This window comes from Pseudophryne corroboree, chromosome 8 (genome assembly GCF_028390025.1).
Source record: "Pseudophryne corroboree isolate aPseCor3 chromosome 8, aPseCor3.hap2, whole genome shotgun sequence".
Lineage (NCBI taxonomy): Eukaryota > Metazoa > Chordata > Amphibia > Anura > Myobatrachidae > Pseudophryne > Pseudophryne corroboree.
In genome coordinates, this window is record NC_086451.1 from 39,184,984 (window position 1) to 39,197,472 (window position 12,489).

Consider the following 12,489-nt stretch of genomic DNA (forward strand, 5'->3'; position numbering starts at 1 on the left):
GAGGACGTGGCTGGCGTCCTCTCCATTTAGATTAGGGTTGAGAGAGAGAGAGAGAGATTGACCTGAGGCTGTGATACTGTAGAAGAGAGTGCAGAGTTTAGTGACTGACGACCACAGTGACCACCAGACAGTGCAGTTGTTTGTTTTATTTAATATATCCGTTCTCTGCCTGAAAAAAACGATACACACAGTGACACAGTCACATACCATATCTGTGTGCACTGCTCAGCCCAGTGTGCTGCATCAATGTATATATATATCTGACTGTGCTCAGCTCACACAGCTTATAATTGTGGGGGAGACTGGGGAGCACTGCAGTGCCAGTTATAGGTTATAGCAGGAGCCAGGAGTACATAATATTATATTAAAATTAAACAGTGCACACTTTTGCTGCAGGAGTGCCACTGCCAGTGTGACTAGTGACCAGTGACCTGACCACCAGTATATATAATATTAGTAGTATACTATCTCTTTATCAACCAGTCTATATTAGCAGCAGACACAGTACAGTGCGGTAGTTCACGGCTGTGGCTACCTCTGTGTCGGCACTCGGCAGCCCGTCCATAATTGTATATACCACCTAACCGTGGTTTTTTTTTTCTTTCTTTATAGTCATACTAGTTACGAGTATACTATCTCTTTATCAACCAGTCTATATTAGCAGCAGACACAGTACAGTGCGGTAGTTCACGGCTGTGGCTACCTCTGTGTCGGCACTCGGCAGCCCGTCCATAATTGTATATACCACCTAACCGTGGTTTTTTTTTCTTTCTTTATACATACATACTAGTTACGAGTATACTATCTCTTTATCAACCAGTCTATATTAGCAGCAGACACAGTACAGTGCGGTAGTTCACGGCTGTGGCTACCTCTGTGTCGGCACTCGGCAGCCCGTCCATAATTGTATATACCACCTAACCGTGGTTTTTTTTTCTTTCTTTATACATACATACTAGTTACGAGTATACTATCTCTTTATCAACCAGTCTACATATTAGCAGCAGACACAGTACAGTGCGGTAGTTCACGGCTGTGGCTACCTCTGTGTCGGCACTCGGCAGCCCGTCCATAATTGTATATACCACCTAACCGTGGTTTTTTTTTCTTTCTTTATACATACATACTAGTTACGAGTATACTATCTCTTTATCAACCAGTCTATATATTAGCAGCAGACACAGTACAGTGCGGTAGTTCACGGCTGTGGCTACCTCTGTGTCGGCACTCGGCAGCCCGTCCATAATTGTATATACCACCTAACCGTGGTTTTTTTTTCTTTCTTTATACATACATACTAGTTACGAGTATACTATCTCTTTATCAACCAGTCTATATTAGCAGCAGACACAGTACAGTGCGGTAGTTCACGGCTGTGGCTACCTCTGTGTCGGCACTCGGCAGCCCATCCATAATTGTATATACCACCTAACCGTGGTTTTTTTTTCTTTCTTTATACATACATACTAGTTACGAGTATACTATCTCTTTATCAACCAGTCTATATATTAGCAGCAGACACAGTACAGTGCGGTAGTTCACGGCTGTGGCTACCTCTGTGTCGGCACTCGGCAGCCCGTCCATAATTGTATATACCACCTAACCGTGGTTTTTTTTTCTTTCTTTATACATACATACTAGTTACGAGTATACTATCTCTTTATCAACCAGTCTATATATTAGCAGCAGACACAGTACAGTGCGGTAGTTCACGGCTGTGGCTACCTCTGTGTCGGCACTCGGCAGCCCGTCCATAATTGTATATACCACCTAACCGTGGTTTTTTTTTCTTTCTTTATACATACATACTAGTTACGAGTATACTATCTCTTTATCAACCAGTCTATATTAGCAGCAGACACAGTACAGTGCGGAAGTTCACGGCTGTGGCTACCTCTGTGTCGGCACTCGGCAGCCCGTCCATAATTGTATATACCACCTAACCGTGGTTTTTTTTTCTTTCTTTATACATACATACTAGTTACGAGTATACTATCTCTTTATCAACCAGTCTATATATTAGCAGCAGACACAGTACAGTGCGGTAGTTCACGGCTGTGGCTACCTCTGTGTCGGCACTCGGCAGCCCGTCCATAATTGTATATACCACCTAACCGTGGTTTTTTTTTCTTTCTTTATACATACATACTAGTTACGAGTATACTATCTCTTTATCAACCAGTCTATATATTAGCAGCAGACACAGTACAGTGCGGTAGTTCACGGCTGTGGCTACCTCTGTGTCGGCACTCGGCAGCCCGTCCATAATTGTATATACCACCTAACCGTGGTTTTTTTTTCTTTCTTTATACATACATACTAGTTACGAGTATACTATCTCTTTATCAACCAGTCTATATTAGCAGCAGACACAGTAGAGTGCGGTAGTTCACGGCTGTGGCTACCTCTGTGTCGGCACTCGGCAGCCCGTCCATAATTGTATATACCACCTAACCGTGGTTTTTTTTTCTTTCTTTATACATACATACTAGTTACGAGTATACTATCTCTTTATCAACCAGTCTATATATTAGCAGCAGACACAGTACAGTGCGGTAGTTCACGGCTGTGGCTACCTCTGTGTCGGCACTCGGCAGCCCGTCCATAATTGTATATACCACCTAACCGTGGTTTTTTTTTCTTTCTTTATAGTCATACTAGTTACGAGTATACTATCTCTTTATCAACCAGTCTATATTAGCAGCAGACACAGTACAGTGCGGTAGTTCACGGCTGTGGCTACCTCTGTGTCTGCACTCGGCAGGCAGTCCGTCCATAATTGTATACCACCTAACCGTGGTTTTTTTTTCTTTCTTCTTTATACATACATAGTTACATAGACATCTCTTTATCAACCAGTCTATATTAGCAGCAGACACAGTACAGTATGGTAGTTCACGGCTGTGGCTACCTCTGTGTCTGCACTCGGCAGGCAGTCCATAATTGTATACTAGTATCCATCTCCATTGTTTACCTGAGGTGCCTTTTAGTTGTGCCTATTAAAATATGGAGAACAAAAATGTTGAGGTTCCAAAATTAGGGAAAGATCAAGTTCCACTTCCACCTCGTGCTGAAGCTGCTGCCACTAGTCATGGCCGAGACGATGAAATGCCAGCAACGTCGTCTGCCAAGGCCGATGCCCAATGTCATAGTACAGAGCATGTCAAATCCAAAACACCAAATATCAGAAAAAAAAGGACTCCAAAACCTAAAATAAAATTGTCGGAGGAGAAGCGTAAACTTGCCAATATGCCATTTACCACACGGAGTGGCAAGGAACGGCTGAGGCCCTGGCCTATGTTCATGGCTAGCGGTTCAGCTTCACATGAGGATGGAAGCACTCAGCCTCTCGCTAGAAAAATGAAAAGACTCAAGCTGGCAAAAGCAGCACAGCAAAGAACTGTGCATTCTTCGAAATCCCAAATCCACAAGGAGAGTCCAATTGTGTCGGTTGCGATGCCTGACCTTCCCAACACTGGACGTGAAGAGCATGCGCCTTCCACCATTTGCACGCCCCCTGCAAGTGCTGGAAGGAGCACCCGCAGTCCAGTTCCTGATAGTCAGATTGAAGATGTCAGTGTTGAAGTACACCAGGATGAGGAGGATATGGGTGTTGCTGGCGCTGGGGAGGAAATTGACCAGGAGGATTCTGATGGTGAGGTGGTTTGTTTAAGTCAGGCACCCGGGGAGACACCTGTTGTCCGTGGGAGGAATATGGCCGTTGACATGCCAGGTGAAAATACCAAAAAAATCAGCTCTTCGGTGTGGAGGTATTTCACCAGAAATGCGGACAACAGGTGTCAAGCCGTGTGTTCCCTTTGTCAAGCTGTAATAAGTAGGGGTAAGGACGTTAACCACCTCGGAACATCCTCCCTTATACGTCACCTGCAGCGCATTCATAATAAGTCAGTGACAAGTTCAAAAACTTTGGGTGACAGCGGAAGCAGTCCACTGACCAGTAAATCCCTTCCTCTTGTAACCAAGCTCACGCAAACCACCCCACCAACTCCCTCAGTGTCAATTTCCTCCTTCCCCAGGAATGCCAATAGTCCTGCAGGCCATGTCACTGGCAATTCTGACGAGTCCTCTCCTGCCTGGGATTCCTCCGATGCATCCTTGCGTGTAACGCCTACTGCTGCTGGCGCTGCTGTTGTTGCCGCTGGGAGTCGATGGTCATCCCAGAGGGGAAGTCGTAAGCCCACTTGTACTACTTCCAGTAAGCAATTGACTGTTCAACAGTCCTTTGCGAGGAAGATGAAATATCACAGCAGTCATCCTACTGCAAAGCGGATAACTGAGGCCTTGGCATCCTGGGTGGTGAGAAACGTGGTTCCGGTATCCATCATTACTGCAGAGCCAACTAGAGACTTGTTGGAGGTACTGTGTCCCCGGTACCAAATACCATCTAGGTTCCATTTCTCTAGGCAGGCGATACCGAAAATGTACACAGACCTCAGAAAAAGAGTCACCAGTGTCCTAAAAAATGCAGCTGTACCCAATGTCCACTTAACCACGGACATGTGGACAAGTGGAGCAGGGCAGGGTCAGGACTATATGACTGTGACAGCCCACTGGGTAGATGTATGGACTCCCGCCGCAAGAACAGCAGCGGCGGCACCAGTAGCAGCATCTCGCAAACGCCAACTCTTTCCTAGGCAGGCTACGCTTTGTATCACCGGTTTCCAGAATACGCACACAGCTGAAAACCTCTTACGGCAACTGAGGAAGATCATCGCGGAATGGCTTACCCCAATTGGACTCTCCTGTGGATTTGTGGCATCGGACAACGCCAGCAATATTGTGTGTGCATTAAATATGGACAAATTCCAGCACGTCCCATGTTTTGCACATACCTTGAATTTGGTGGTGCAGAATTTTTTTAAAAACGACAGGGGCGTGCAAGAGATGCTGTCGGTGGCCAGAAGAATTGCGGGACACTTTCGGCGTACAGGCACCACGTACAGAAGACTGGAGCACCACCAAAAACTACTGAACCTGCCCTGCCATCATCTGAAGCAAGAAGTGGTAACGAGGTGGAATTCAACCCTCTATATGCTTCAGAGGTTGGAGGAGCAGCAAAAGGCCATTCAAGCCTATACAATTGAGCACGATATAGTAGGTGGAATGCACCTGTCTCAAGCGCAGTGGAGAATGATTTCAACGTTGTGCAAGGTTCTGATGCCCTTTGAACTTGCCACACGTGAAGTCAGTTCAGACACTGCCAGCCTGAGTCAGGTCATTCCCCTCATCAGGCTTTTGCAGAAGAAGCTGGAGACATTGAAGGAGGAGCTAACACGGAGCGATTCCGCTAGGCATGTGGGACTTGTGGATGGAGCCCTTAATTCGCTTAACAAGGATTCACGGGTGGTCAATCTGTTGAAATCAGAGCACTACATTTTGGCCACCGTGCTCGATCCTAGATTTAAAGCCTACCTTGGATCTCTCTTTCCGGCAGACACAAGTCTGCTGGGGTTGAAAGACCTGCTGGTGACAAAATTGTCAAGTCAAGCGGAACGCGACCTGTCAACATCTCCTTAACATTCTCCCGCAACTGGGGGTGCGAGGAAAAGGCTCAGAATTCCGAGCCCACCCGCTGGCGGTGATGCAGGGCAGTCTGGAGCGACTGCTGATGCTGACATCTGGTCCGGACTGAAGGACCTGACAACGATTACGGACATGTCGTCTACTGTCACTGCATATGATTCTCTCAACATTGATAGAATGGTGGAGGATTATATGAGTGACCGCATCCAAGTAGGCACGTCACACAGTCCGTACTTATACTGGCAGGAAAAAGAGGCAATTTGGAGGCCCTTGCACAAACTGGCTTTATTCTACCTAAGTTGCCCTCCCACAAGTGTGTACTCCGAAAGAGTGTTTAGTGCCGCCGCTCACCTTGTCAGCAATCGGCGTACGAGGTTACATCCAGAAAATGTGGAGAAGATGATGTTCATTAAAATGAATTATAATCAATTCCTCCGCGGAGACATTGACCAGCAGCAATTGCCTCCACAAAGTACACAGGGAGCTGAGATGGTGGATTCCAGTGGGGACGAATTGATAATCTGTGAGGAGGGGGATGTACACGGTGATATATCGGAGGGTGAAGATGAGGTGGACATCTTGCCTCTGTAGAGCCAGTTTGTGCAAGGAGAGATTAATTGCTTCTTTTTTGGGGGGGGTCCAAACCAACCCGTCATATCAGTCACAGTCGTGTGGCAGACCCTGTCACTGAAATGATGGGTTGGTTAAAGTGTGCATGTCCTGTTTATACAACATAAGGGTGGGTGGGAGGGCCCAAGGACAATTCCATCTTGCACCTCTTTTTTCTTTTCTTTTTCTTTGCATCATGTGCTGATTGGGGAGGGTTTTTTGGAAGGGACATCCTGCGTGACACTGCAGTGCCACTCCTAAATGGGCCCGGTGTTTGTGTCGGCCACTAGGGTCGCTAATCTTACTCACACAGTCAGCTACCTCATTGCGCCTCTTTTTTTCTTTGCGTCATGTGCTGTTTGGGGAGGGTTTTTTGGAAGGGACATCCTGCGTGACACTGCAGTGCCACTCCTAGATGGGCCCGGTGTTTGTGTCGGCCACTAGGGTCGCTAATCTTACTCACACAGCTACCTCATTGCGCCTCTTTTTTTCTTTGCGTCATGTGCTGTTTGGGGAGGGTTTTTTGGAAGGGCCATCCTGCGTGACACTGCAGTGCCACTCCTAGATGGGCCCGGTGTTTGTGTCGGCCACTAGGGTCGCTTATCTTACTCACACAGCGACCTCGGTGCAAATTTTAGGACTAAAAATAATATTGTGAGGTGTGAGGTATTCAGAATAGACTGAAAATGAGTGTAAATTATGGTTTTTGAGGTTAATAATACTTTGGGATCAAAATGACCCCCAAATTCTATGATTTAAGCTGTTTTTTAGTGTTTTTTGAAAAAAACACCCGAATCCAAAACACACCCGAATCCGACAAAAAAAATTCGGTGAGGTTTTGCCAAAACGCGTTCGAACCCAAAACACGGCCGCGGAACCGAACCCAAAACCAAAACACAAAACCCGAAAAATTTCAGGCGCTCATCTCTACTACTCACCCACCTTTTTGTATTATCATTTGATGAGCGCAGACGTGATTTCTTATTTTTGCAGTATTTATGTTTTAGGGAGGTTGAGTGACCACCTGTAGACATCACCACTGCCGCTCTCTGAGGCGCAGTAGTCCTCTATAACCCACATTTCCCATTACACATTATGCCACACACCGTAATTCCCATTACACAATATGCCACACACCGTAAAGCCCATTACACATTATGCCACACACCGTAGTGTCTACTACAAATTATGCTACACACCGTAACACCCATTGGGCCTAATTCAGATCTGGGCAGCAATTTTTGCAGTCCTGCAATTAGATAGTCACAGCCTACAGGGGGAGTGTATTTTCACTGTGCAAGTGTGCGAACGCATATGTAGCAGAGCTGCACAAACTGATTTTGTGCAGTCTCTGCGCAGCCCAGGACTTACTCTTCCAGTGTGATGGAATCCTGCTGATCGGGGCTTGAGCTGATGTTAGACACCCTCCCTGAAAACGCTTGAGCCCGCCTGCGTTTTTACGGACACTCCCTGAAAACGGTCAGTTGCCACCCACATACACCCTCTTCTTGTCAATCTCCTTGCGATCACCCATGCGAACAGATTCTTCACACCATCCCCTCGCAGGATGCCGATGCCCGACACTGCCGTCCTTCGCGCCTGCGCATTGCGGTGCATATGCATGCGCATTTTCGGATCCGAATATCCACTGTGGGAAAACGCACAGCACCGATCAGTTGTGAATGACCCCCATTATGCATTATGCCACACATCGTAATGCCTATTACATATTATGCCACACACAGTTATGGCCCTGACACCATTTTATGCCCCACACACAATAATGCCCCTTACAATTTTTGCCACAGAATAAGGCTTCTAATTACTTTTAACTTACATGCCTGTTGTCAGGGATCTCATGCTTGTTGCCAAGGGTTTCATGCATGTTGTTTCATGCTTGTGGTATATGCTTATTCACAGCCCACACCTGCCTCTCAAACTTTGCTAGCGCGGCCATGACTTTCTAGAACACTGTTCCAGGTGACGTCATTTTTCAGAGCACCTTCAGCAACGGCGTTCCGGAGCGTTCCGGTCGAAAAATAGCCCTGCATGTGTTATATACAAGGGTGTAGCTACCATAGGTGCATGGAGTGCAGCTGCTCTGGGGCTGAGAGGGGCCACCTTGCCTGTCACAGTTATATGTGTTATATACAAGGGTGTAGCTATCACAGTTGCAAAGAGTGCAGCTGCTATGGGGCCCAGAGCTGAGAGGGGCCACCTTCCCTGTCACAGTTACATGTGTTATATACAAGTAGCTACCATAGGTGCAGGGAGTGCAGCTGCTATGGGGCCCAGAGCTGAGAGGGGCCACCTTCCCTGTCACAGTTACATGTGTTATATACAGGGCGTAGCTACTATAGGTGCAAGGAGTGCAGCTACTATGGGGCCCAGAGCTGAGAGGGGCCACCTTCCCTGTCACAATTACATGTGTTATATACAAGGGCATAGCTACTACAGGTGCAGGGAGTGCAGCTACTATGGGGCACAGAGCTGATGGAGGCCACTTTACCTGTCACAGTTACATGTGTTATATACAAGGGTGTAGCTACCATAGGTGCAGGGAGTGCAGCTGCTATGGGGCACAGAGCTGATGGAGGCCACTTTACCTGTCACTGTTACATGTGTTATATACAAGGGTGTAGCTACTATAGGTGCAGGGAGTGCAGCTACTATGGGGCACAGAGCTGATGAAGGCCACTTTACCTGTCACTGTTACATGTGTTATATACAAGGGTGCAGCTACTATAGGTGCAGGGAGTGCAGCTACTATGGGGCACAGAGCTGATGGAGGCCACTTTACTTCCCTGTCACAGGTACAGATGAAGCCACACTCATTGAGCATGGCTACATTGCAGGCAGGGGCAAGCAGCGTGCCTAGGCATACCTGTGCCTCGGCTCGCCGCCGAGCGTACACAGATGCTCCCATTCACTTTGCACCCCGTTCGCTCCTCGCAGGCCCAGGCACAGACGGAGCCACGATTAGCATGGCTCCATCTGTCCATATTTTATTGGTAACGGACATTAAAACAAAACAGAGACTATATTAAATATTGAGAAATAACAGCTTATTGTATAAACTTGGCTTCCAGTCCCAGACACCAGCAAGTTGTTGTGTGTTTTGTAAGGTATGTTCCTGTAAAATGTCTACTGTCATAATGTTTATACTACAGTAAAACATGGAGTCTCCGGATTGTCTCTCTGCCTGCGCAGGAAAAATTCATCGCATTTTGATTCCTAAAGGTATCTTTTTCAAGTCAACATGTTCCATCAAAAGGATCTTACGTATACTGTATACGTACTTCTGGGTACCCTCTTATCCACACCAGGGGCCTCATCCCGAGTTGATCGCACGCTGCCGATTTATGCAGCGTAGTGATCAGGTTACTACTGCGCATGCGTATGCACTACAATGCGCACGCGCGTCGTACGGGTACAAACAGCATTATTGCTGTGCAATGCTTCTAGCGACGATTCCATTCACACAGCCGTTCGCAAGGAGATTGACAGAAAGAGGGCGTTTGTGGGTGTCAACTGACCGTTTTCTGGGAGTGGTAGGGAAAACGCAGGCGTGTCCAGGCGTTTGCAGGGCGGGTGTCTGATGTCAATTCCGGGACCAGACAGGCTGAAGTGATTGCAAGGGCTGAGTAAGTCCAGACCTACTCAGAAACTGCAAAAAACTTTCATCCCACTCGGCTGCACATGTGATCGCACACTTGCAAAGTGAAAATACACTCCCCCGTGGGCGGCGACTATATGTTTGCATGGCTGCAAAAAGTAGCTAGCGAGTGATCAACTCGAAATGAGGGCCAAGGTTGGAATACAAACTGGCTGAATATATACAGTGTAAAACACTTATATAAACACATGATGAAGTCCCAAAAGTGGCCATCCAAGTTGGCCACCATGTGCACTACACAGAATACTCTCAAAAGTTATATATTATATTTTATTTATATATATATATATATCTATCCACCCACCTCAGGCAGGATACAGCTTCACATGCAGGTTTTGCATATCAGGTTTTACAGGCGGTTATTATCACAGCAGTATCACATTCCAAGTTCTCTGACTCACAAACAGTATTCCAAATGGCTCCTAATGTAACTCCAGGCCACTCAAGCTATGTCCTCGTCACTTGCCGGCATCAGATTCAGGTGCAATAACATACTGAAGAAAACGCATTTTTAAAGACAACAGACAAGATGAAGTGATGAGCCCAGCTGTGACTCACCACAGACTCAGCTAAAACCCAGACTGGATTTCATCAGACCTGTAGTTGCTGCTTCAGTCCTGCTTCAATCCTGCAGTTCCACATTAACCTCATGTATGTATGTAAATAAACAAATATATATATATATATATATATATATAGTGGTCAAAGTGGGCCGGTATGCAGTGGTATGGCATACTGGCACTTTGTTCCCACTGATCCGGAACTGGAATTTCTTATTGTATGAAAAAGAGTGCAGCAGGAGGGAAGTGGCCAGCCTGCTGCACTTACAGAATGCTGGTCCTGTCCCTGCATTATTTATATAACATCGCTATCTCTATGGGCATACACACAGAGAGATCCGTGCTTGGGGGGGTCATTCCGACCTGATCGCACGCTGCGCTTCATCGGAACTGTGCATGCACTGCGCCCGTATTGCGAGACGCCGCTAGCGAAGAAAGTGGTCACAGCGGCGACCGCAAGAAGATTGACTGGAGGAGGGCGTTTCGGTGCATCGACTCACCATTTTCTGGGTTTGAAGATCCGAACACAGGCGTGTCGAGGCGTTTGGAGGGCGTATGTCTGACGTCAATTCTGGGACCTGCAACGCTGAATTCATCGCACAGGGTAAGTAAGTATTACCCTGGTCTTGTTTTACACACAACTTTTTTTGCATAGCAGGGCTGCACAAGCGATCGTAGCCCTGCTATGCAAAAAAACACTCCACCATAGGCGGCGTCTAGTTGATCACACGGGCAGCAAAAAGTTGCTACGTGCGATCAACTTGGAATGACCCCCTCAATTTCTAAGCAATCTAGTCAGATTGTTTAGAAATTAAACACGGATCTCTCCGTGTGTACCCCCCTTACCAATCGTATGACAAAGCTGTCAAAGAGGTCAAGAGGTACTGTAGGGCAAGGGAGCCCTTATGCAAAGTTGGACATTGAGGGGTACGTTTACTAAGCAGTGATAAGAGTGGAGAAGTGAGCCAGTGGAGAAGTTGCCCATGGCAACCAGTCAGCACTGAAGTAACATCTATAATTTGCATACTATTAAATTATACAGAGCTGCTGATTGGTTGCTGAGTCAACTTCTCCACTAGCTTACTTCTCTGCTCTTATCACTGCTTAGTAAATATCCCCCTAACTCAGCTTTCATGTTACTTCCCTTGCATCTGCAAAGCTTCAGGCTAATGGATTACTGTGAAATACTAATCCATTCCACACTTACACAGCACAGAAGAAGATCGCCCAGCACGTGTAAGGCCGCCTCCTGATGCGGCCGCAATCTAATTGCGAATGCATCGGATCTCAGGTTGACCCCTGGCAGCTCAGCCTGCCCGTGCTGTCAGGCAGTCAGCTGGCATTTTTTTTTATCAGTGCGGCTGCGTATGACATCACGCAGCCGCCCTGAAAATGGTCCCGCCCCCAACACCGTTTCGCCACTCAGAAAACTCCCACCACTGTCAATCACACTGCGGTCGCATCCATCTGGATCCTGGACTAAATAAATAGTCCAGCAAAATAATTAAAATAAAGCTTTGCTATAAAGATTAAATACATTTTTGCCAGTACAAACGTTGTTCATGCAATATAATCAGTGCTTAAAGTGGTCCTCCCCCCGGCGCCTATTAAATAAAGAGACTGCGTGGGCCACAAAAAGGGGTGTGGTCTCAAAAACAAAGGCCCGTGGTCACACAATAGTATCCCCAATTCACATTACGCTGCACAGTAGCACAATCTTATTTGCATTACACCACATAGTAGTGTCCCTTATTCATGTTATGTCACACAGTAGGGCCACTTTTACACAATGCCCGCATTAGTGCCCCTTATACACAATGCCTACAGTAGTAGTGCCACTAATACACATAATGCCCACAACATTAGTGCCCCTTGTACAATGGCCACAGCAGTAGTGCCCCTTATGCAATGCTCACTGTACTAGTAGTGCCCCTTATGCAATGCCCACAGTGGTAGTGCCCTTTATGCAGAGTCCATAGTGCTAGTGCCCCTTATGCCCCCAGGAGTGATGTCCCTTTTGCAGTGCCCCATTAGTAGTGCCCCCCAGCAGTAATGCCTCCTGTAGTAGTGCCCCTAGTAATGTCCCCTGTAGTAGTGCCC